We start from the raw sequence: 9,032 nt of genomic DNA, 5'->3' as shown, positions 1-9,032 counted from the left end.
TGGAGATAAGAGTCTCATGGACTTTCCTGCCTGGGCTGGCTTTGAACCATGATCCTCAGATCTCAGCCTCCTGAGTAGTTAGGATTACAGGCATGAGCCACTGGTGCCTGGATTTGCCTCTGTCTTTGAGCCATTCTCCCCTGAAGCTTACAGATAAGAATGAACGATAAGGAGCTGGGAATGTGGCCTAGAAGTAGAGTGCTTGCCTAGCAAGCATGAATCACTGGGTTCAATTCTCCAGTACCACATAAACCGAAAACACCAGAAGTGGTGCTGTGGTTCAAGTGGTAGAGTGCTAGCCTTGAGCAAAAGCAGCTCAGGGACAGTACCTCAGACCTGTCAAGAAAAAAATAATGAACAACAAAAGGGGTATAGATAAAGACATCAGTGAAATCAGAGAGAACATAAGCAATTGACTTAATAAACTCAGCAAGAATTAAAAGGCTAAATGAAAATCAAGCAAATATAAATAAATAGTTATAGGAGTAAAAGAAATACAGCTAAGCAGCTAAAAGAGATCAAAGAAAACAAATGTAAACAAAAAGTAATCCCATTTGTCAAACCTTCCTTTGATTTGTTGTGCTTCTGGGTCTTTATTAAGAAACATATTTTTTTTAAAAAACAATCTCAAATTTCCTGCAAATTTATTTCATGTTTTTTTTTGTAAATTTTCTTCTTCTTTCTCTATGATGTCTACTCTATCTTTAAGCCTAGAAATTCTGTATTGTATCTGCTCTGCTGGAGAGGCTTCCTAAAACTATATTTTTATCTCCTGGATAGTGATTTGATTTATTTATTTTCAAGATTTCTATCTTTTCATTGAGATTATTTTTAACATCTTGCATTGACTTCTAAACTTTTGGGGGCAAGATGCACAAGAACAGTGCATGAGAATAAAGGAAGAGGAGTGCGGGGTTTATCGATGAGGGTAAAATTCCATTATTAACTGTCCCAAGAAGTGTGGTGGAGGAAACGCTTAAGAAAACACATAAGACTTACACTATTGGTTTTATAAACCTCCCTCAGTGTTTAGAGAAAGGGAAGTGCATTCTTTGGGAATGTGGTTGGCATCAGCAGGGGCAGTGACATCCTGTGGCAGCATTCTGCTTGCAAGATGTCAGAACACTAGGAGGGATAAGCCCTGTGTGTGAGGCCTCGTGGCTGCTCACGCTGATGCTTGTACAGCCTTCCTGTGGCCCAGAGTTAGAGTGTTCTTTGTAGAGGGTCCTCAGATGGAGAGAACAACGCAGGGAATGTTCTGGGGGGCGAAGGTCCTCAGATGCTGAGAAACATGCAATCCCTCAAACATATAGTTCATTCTGTCTTACTCAGTTGTCTATATCACAGTTCTGGTTAAATTCAACCTATTCAGCCATTGTTTCTACAGTCTGAAGACAAGAACCTTTTTTTTTTGTCAGTCCTGGGGCTTGAACTCATGGCCTAGGCACTGTCCCTGAGCTGCTTTTGCTTAAGGCTAACGCTCTACCACTTGAGCCACAGTGCTACTTCCAGTTTTTTCTATGTATGTGGTACTGAGGAATCGAACCCAGGGTTTCATGCATGCTAGGCAAGCGCTCTACCACTGAGCCACATTTCCAGCCCAAGACAAGAATGTTTATGGGGACCATGTTACGTGAAATCCCTGTGGCTCACCCTGATCCTCATGCGATGATTGGATCTGCTGACTACCCTCTCTCTAGGGAGCTGTTTCCTTCCTTCCTCCTTGAACTCTGACAGTGTGTCCCTCTTCTTCAACACAAGACTGATCTCCCTAAGATGGCTAGCTGGTTCCAAGCAGTGCAGATAATAGTTGCAATTCAAGTAAATTAAGCAAATAATTCCAGAAAGTATCAATACACAATACTGAAAACACTTTGGTTTGGCAAAAAAGAGTACTTTTTCTCACACTGTCAATGGACGATAGGCCCTGACCCGGTTGAGTTCCTGGGACTCTCAGCTGCATCCACTTCCTTTCTTTGCTATGAACAAGCCAGGCAGGGCCCTTGCTTTTGCTGTTCCTTTGGCCTACGTTGCTCCTCTCCCAGATAAACACTCCTCTCTGTGATTAATATGTCAGCTGCCTGAACAATCTCCCTTTGCTCTTGTTTCTCTGGCACCTGTGTACATCTGCCATACCATACGCCTTTTTCTTTATTGTATTTATTGTCTGCCTCCTGTGACAAGATATGAATCCCACAAGGCAAGGGCTTTGCCTGTTCTGATCACAGCCGTATGTCCTATGGCTGAGCAGTGCTGGGCATGGGGTAGCTCCTTTGTAAGTGTTTGTGAGAGGAGTGAATCAGCGGGCAGAAGTCCAGGTCGTCTGTACAGCGTGCACCCTTGTTAGATACTGTTGAGCTGATCACTTACCAGTTCCTTCCAGATGTAGTATGAGGCGATAACCTTCCTTCTGCCAGTCTTGCTGGTCAGGATTAAATGAAAGCAAATGTTCAATGTTCTTTTTATAACATATCACACAAACTGGAAGTAACTCTTAACTGTACTCTTTAAAAGGAGAGAGCATGGACAGCCCCGCTGTCCTCGGAGGACTTACACCAACACGGATGCTTGTTGGTGTTTAAACGCTTGGTTTTTGCCTGTCAGAATAGTAATGTGGGTCGCTGACTACAGAACTCATTGGTGAGTGTGGAGTCTTCCCGTATACTTTACAACCATTTGCATTAATTTTTTATTTCCATGAAGAATCAAGAATTATTCTACAGATTAATAATTCTGAAACAAAAAATTTGCATCTAAAATGATCAAGTGACCTAGTTACATAAGCAGCCTTTCTTCCTCCACCTTATTTGTTACCTTTGTATGATCTGAAGTGTGTTGGAGGTAGAAGGCTTGTGGTGAGGGAGTTCACCACAACAACCCTGTGAGGGAAAAGTGTGACCCTGCACTGGGCCGTCGAGGGGGGACTGGCGTGGAGGCTCAGCAGCTGCTCTTCTGAAGAGGAAGAGGAGGAGGGTTGGGGGTCTTCACACTCCCAACCAGGGGGTCTGAAACTGAAGAGGAAAACGCGGGGGCTGCTGGTCTATGAAGCAGAAAACAACTTCTTCACTGGTAAGTTTTCATTTGCCTTGGGATCCAGAAAGATAGTATTTCTTTATAAATTTTACACTTTGTAGGCAAAAACCAATTATTGCAGTAGTTTGTATCATTGAGCCTTACATCCATTGAGCACACATTTATTTGGATTCTATCAATCAAGTGAGGAAGAGAAGAGGCGGCCTGTGGCTGCGTCTCCTGCGAGCTGTCCTGTGAGCTGTACCCTCCTGCAGAGATTTCAGAGGAGTTATGGGATGGAATTTCAGCTAAGATGCTGTTCTCAGAGTGTGTACAGGAGACGGGCAGATGCTTCCTCACATGGCAGGGAAGGGATAAGGGTCCAAGACTCAGGGTCTGTTTCAGACATTGAATACTGACCTTTAACTCCCTGTGCCCCAGGGGATGGTGGCCAGCATTGCCCGAGAACTAGCAAATGGCCAATGCAAGGACATTGGCATTGAGTCTATAAGCAGTGGCGACCTGTGGAGGAGCAGGCTTCCATTTCAGCCATAACTAGAAAGAAGAAATGCAGTTGCCACAAACCCAAGCAAGCGGGCATGTCTTTGTTGCACAGTGCATGGACAGAGGAGGGCTGGTGGTGGGGGACAGGTGGTGGGGCTGGAGGGGAGGGCAGGCATGCAGGGAGAGGGCCAGGGCCAGGAGGGGAGGCTCTGCAGTGGCACACAGGGCTGAGCCGGGTGGCTCTGGGGGACTGTGGCCTGCCTGAGGCCAGCCGAGGGTCTGCTCGGGAGGACTCCTGGGCTCCCATTCATCAGAAGAAGTTCTCCAGATCACCTCACCTTCCAGGCGAAGGTGACAGGTGGGCGGCGCTGCGCAGTGTGTCTGTGTCGCGGAGATGCTGTTTACATGGCCGTCACGGTGTGTGCTAGAACCTTGCCTGCCTTCCATTAGGTGTCATCGTCCTCACTTACCTGGAAATCTCTGACAGGCCGAGAAAGAGGAAATGAGCAGAAAAAGAGCCTCAGCCCCGAAAGTAGCTGCCACAGCCCTTGTCCTCTGCCCCGGGTGCCCCTGTCCCAGGGGACTCTCCCAGGTGCACTTTTAAATTCGCCAAATCTTATTTTAAGCACAGTTCCGATAAAGAGGATGATCTGGTTTCCTACCGCAGAGCAGAAAGCTAGAGATGGAAATGTGAACGACCGCAGTTACACACAGTAGAGGTAAGGAGGCCCGGTAGGCCCAGGGCTGCCGTCAAAGATAGCCACAGCAACGCGGTGCCGGGTTGTTCTGTGCGGTGGCCGCACCGGAGGTCTGCGCCTGTGAGGCCTCTCCGCTTGGAACTCGGGGTCCCCTTGCCCTCGGCAGTGGTTGAGCAGATGGCAAGGTGGGCTGCAGTGTGGATTTTACTGGAGGCTGAGAACACACCAGACTTTATGATGCAGGCAGGGTTTGCCCAGATCTCACACTGTAGAATATTTACAGCAAAGACTATCCACCTCCTTTGAAGGCTAGCTAGGAAAGACTTCCTAAAGAACCAGCATTTGATTGGTCATTGATGTATTGCTCCACAAACCCAGTGCGTTAGGCAGAGTTCACAGGTGACAGGGCGAGAGGCAGACATCACAATCTGATGAGAACCAGGCATCGGTGGCTCATGCTTATCATCCTGGATGCTCAGGAGTCTGAGATATAAGGACCTCAGTTCAAAGCATGTCCACCAAAAAGAGTCCATGAGACGCATCTCCAAAAAGCCAGAACAGAGGTGTGGCTCAAGTGGTAGATCACCAGGCTTGAGAGAAAAAGCCAAGTGAGAGCGCTAAGTCCAGCGCTCCAGTACTGGCACAATAAAAATCAGATGAGGCTTGTGTAGCCGGGAAGCGGGGTGCCTACGTAACACCCTTGCTCCTGTGTGCTTTGTAAATGTTCTCTTTGGTGAGGGGTGAGAAGCTGTGTCTGTGAAGAAAGAGGAAAGGGAATGAAGACAGAAGGCCGAGCAGGTGGCAGAAGAGCCTCACAATAAAGGTGAAGGGAGACGCTGGGTAGATGGGCAAGGCTGTACGGTGGGGCATGGCTGACAGCTAGGCAGGGGCGGGGGGCAGGGGGCGGCTGGGGGCAGAGCTGCATGCATGCAGCAGCCATGGCTAAGTAGGGCTTGCCCACAGCCCGTGGTGTAGAGGACCTGGAACTCCATGTGGGTGGCTTCTGAGCAACTTCTGCATCCCCCCGCCCCCGCCCTGCCCAGCCCAGCCCCATCTCCTCTGCGCCTCTGTGGGCTCGGAGGCACAGGGAGGGAGCGCACCGCCTCGTCCCCCACCGTCTTGCTGGCTGGTGGAGATTCAGGAGCTGGGAGGAGACCTACCCTGAGCAGTTGGAGGGAGCCTTTGGGCCTGCTGCTCAGGCGTGGTCGGCCGTACACCCCAAAGGAGCATGTGCAGTAGATATGCATGGGGTGGGGGCTTGGCTTCCTCTGCTGGCTCCGCCCCTATGTGCTGACACCGTGGAGGGCGATGGTGCGCAGCCTGGACTTCCTTCCCATGTCAAAACCTCGATCTGCAGGGATCTGGCCATGCTAGGTGGTGGCAGCCACGGAGTCGCTGAGCCACGACAGCTGCTGGCTGCTGGGACAGCTGGTCCCCCCAGGCTGGGGCACTGTCACCACCACTGGCCCGTCCCCTCAAACACATGGGGCTGAATCTGGGTCAGTGCGCCATGCAGTAGAGTCCCAGGCCTGTGCTTGATGATGGCCTCACAGGATAAAGGGAGGTTTTAAACACATTTTTTATTGGCTGGTCCTGGGGCTTGAACTCATGGCTGAGCACTATCCCTTAAGAATGTTATCTAAAGTGCATGCTCTTCCACTTGAGCCACAGCACCACTTTTGGTGAGTTAATTAGACATAAGAGGGTCACGGGCTTTTCTGCCTAGGCTGGACTTGAACCATGACCCTCAGATCTCAGCCTGCTCAGTTGTTAGGATTAGAGGCACCTGGCTCACTAGACAACAATTTATATGTGGGCTTATCCAACACAACATCATTCTAGAAAAGTCTCCAGCATAAAAAGAATGCATGGCTTTCATGCTTCTTTCTGGTTGATAAATAGACATTTTAGTAAGTCTAAAAATAGGGTTTTTTTTTGTCAGTCATGGGGCTTGAACTCCTGGCCTGGGCGCTGTCCTTCAGCTCTTCAGCTCAAGGCAAGTGCTCTACCACTTGAGCCACAGCACCACTTCCAGTTTTCTGGTGGTTAATTGGAGATAAGAGTCTCAGGCTGGCTTTGAACCACAATCCTCAGATCTCAGCCTCCTGAGTAGCTAGGATTACAGGTGTGAGCCACCCAAGCCCAGCTAGTTTTTTTTAATGTGTGTTTAATCAAATGAATATGTAGAACCTGTAAGATAAACTGATGAACATCTACTGCTGAGCACTAGATGCAAGGAGGGCTTGGAGTCTCAGGCTCCAGGCGGGGAGAGAGACAGAGGGCTTGAAGCTGGCAGGTTGCTCAATATCCCTTCCTCTCTGCATTGGGTGCACCTTGTAAGCTGGCCCCCTGGGCCCTAGGTCTGTGAGCTCACCTGCTGTTCCTGTGTTCAATCACCCTCGTGGAATAGTTCTGTGATACATTGAAGAAAGTCAGTTGCACTGAAAGCTGGATCCAGAGCCACTGAGAGTGATTTCCTGAGCTGCGGTCATCTCAGTCCACACTGCCTCTGCTCTATTTCCATGGCCTAGGGTCTTTCCTGCCGTTTCCCATGTCTGCCTTGCAGGAAAAGCTCTAGTTCTAGTTCCCTGTTCTGGAACCCGTAGCAAGGTGTGGGGATGGCCAGGGCTGTCAGCACTGGGCCCTGTGCCCAGCAGTGGGCATTGGTACCACCTGCAGCAGCCACACTGTTACTGAGCACTGCTCATCGTCCAAGCAGCCGGACTCACCACCACGCATGGAAAGCAGATACTCCTTTCTTACACTTTGACCTTGCTGAACCACAACTGTCAGGTGGGCATAACACCCATCAGGTGGTCATCCTGCCTGTCAGTAGGCCGCAGGGAGGGCGGTACTTCCTCTAATTCCCGAGAGTGTGATAATCCTTCTTTCTTCTTGCACATCTTCTGGTCCAGGCTTTCCTTCCAGGTTGGCTGAGATCAAACCATCCTTTCCCCTCTCCAGACCCTTGTCATCGCTCATCTTCTCCTTGGCTTCCTCCCCACCTGGAGTTGACACCGAGTGTCATGGCTTCTCCCTTCTCCATTGCGTGAGCCCTTACCTGCAGGGTCACAGGGCCATTGCTCCCTAATCCTAGATGAGATTGCTCCCTAATCCTAGATGGGGCTCACAGAGTGAGCCCCAGAGTGCCTAGCTGTCTCAGGCTTTCAGTGATCTCCACAGTGACAATTCCACATCACAGGAAGCCCCTGGCACATGGGGAGACTTGGCCACCCCAAACCTAACATCCAGACTGGAGAAGCAGCAGGAAGGCCAGCTGTCACAGTGTAGCCCTTTTCCCTCAGGTTAGGGTCGGCTGCTGCTGTCCCCTCTGTGAGTCCAGGGCTGTCACCGGGGGCTAATGTCTCCTCTGACTGTAGCTGAGGGCGGATCATGCAGTCAGGACTCCAGGGCTGGAGACTGGAGAGGCTCAGGGGCGCACGTTCTGTCCTTTACCATTCCAGTGTGCCTCTTCCACATCCTCCACCCTCTCTGTCTCTCGCAGTCTCCGCCTCTCCATCCCGTGAGTCTCCAGAACTCCAGGTCTCTGCGTGTCCATCTCTGGCCTGCACAGGCACAACAACACGTTACTCATGCCTGCTGCCCTCTATAACTTCATTCCTCTTTCCGTGTGTCTGGGAATTCTGACAGTATCTACAGCCGGGGTGGTGCTCTCTCCACGTCTTCCTGAAGAGAGCTTCCCCCTAGACACTCAGACTGAGCACTTATTCTCAGATGTTGTGAGGTGGGGTGACTGGACACACAGGTCAGTCTTCTGTCCTCAGTCTCCCCTCCCTACATAGCTCTTTGAGCTCACGTCTCCCTCTCCTTCCCCACTCTTTTTTCCTAATGTTGACCTTGTCTCCATCAGCATGGCAGACCTCCTGGGCACCCACCTGCCCTCTGTGCCCAGGTGGGAGCTCTCTGTACTCCGTTCATTATCGTACCTCCACTTAGGGATCTGTAATAAGAACCATAAAGTTGCTCTTGCCTCAAACCCTCTGCAGACGGCTTCCAACCTGCGTGTTTGTCCCAAGTCATCCACGCAGAGGGATAACATAAAACCCCACTGACACTGGCCGTCGAATTGAAAGTCATGCTGGGAAGGCCAGGCATCTGCACTGACACACATTTGTAATTCCATGAACCTTAAATGAAGCTCACTTCTGTCCCCCTGAGACAGAAAGTTGAGGGTTAAAGACACACAACTTGGATTGTGTCACTAGTGTTGTGGATTTGTGCTTCGGCTTCCTATGTGTTCCTGTAACTTTTCTTCTATGTGGAAATAACTGGATGAGAGACAAGTGTCCAGCCCCAAGTTCCCCATTTCTGTACAGAGAGGGACATCCATATCATTTTGATTTTCCCTCTGCTAGTTCCTGATCGAGTTTTCAAAACAAATGCCACTTCCTCAGTCTTATCCCAGAAACGGGGCTTGCACAGCGTGGCTTTGGGGCTTGGATCTCCGGGTTATTGGGTGATGGGATAGAGAGCGTTGCTTCATGTACCCAGGTTGCAGTCTTTTCTCCAGTGATGGGGAGAGTCCTGGAGGTGCAGAGAATTCCGGTAAGCGTCAGGGCACGTGCGCGCGGGAGGGCATGCACAGGGGGCGGGGGGCACCCCCCCCGGGCCGGCCCAGGTGCCTCCGTGAGGGCCTGGGACACCCTCCACCTGCTGCTCCACCCCCTCCATGTGTGTCTTCTGGGCCGCTCCTCTCCTGGTCTGTGCTAGTCTTTTCCGAACGCCTCGTGGCTGGTGCGCCTCCTCCTCCGGGCTGCCTCCTCCTCCGGGCTGCCTCCTCTGGGCTGCCTCCTCCTC

General features: G+C 50.5%; 1 protein-coding gene across 3 annotated transcripts in view; it reads left to right on the top strand.

Moving 5' to 3' along the window:
• Positions 1 to 2,843: 2,843 nt before the first annotated feature.
• Ccr6 (chemokine (C-C motif) receptor 6) overlaps positions 2,844 to 9,032 on the top strand; it is a 22,245-nt gene continuing 16,056 nt past the window's right edge. The window contains exons 1-2 of one of the 3 annotated variants that reach the window (XM_013024503.1): positions 2,844 to 3,069; positions 4,953 to 5,037. The gene's annotated coding sequence lies outside the window, so the exon portion shown is untranslated. Of the gene's footprint in view, positions 3,070 to 4,911; positions 5,038 to 9,032 lie in introns of those variants that run through there. The other 2 variants (XM_013024504.1, XM_013024502.1) reach the window with 2 other exon arrangements.

The sequence above is a fragment of the Dipodomys ordii genome, unplaced genomic scaffold (assembly GCF_000151885.1).
Source record: "Dipodomys ordii isolate 6190 unplaced genomic scaffold, Dord_2.0 Scaffold77, whole genome shotgun sequence".
In the NCBI taxonomy this organism is placed as follows: domain Eukaryota; kingdom Metazoa; phylum Chordata; class Mammalia; order Rodentia; family Heteromyidae; genus Dipodomys; species Dipodomys ordii.
This window is presented reverse-complemented; position numbering and strand designations above follow the sequence as displayed.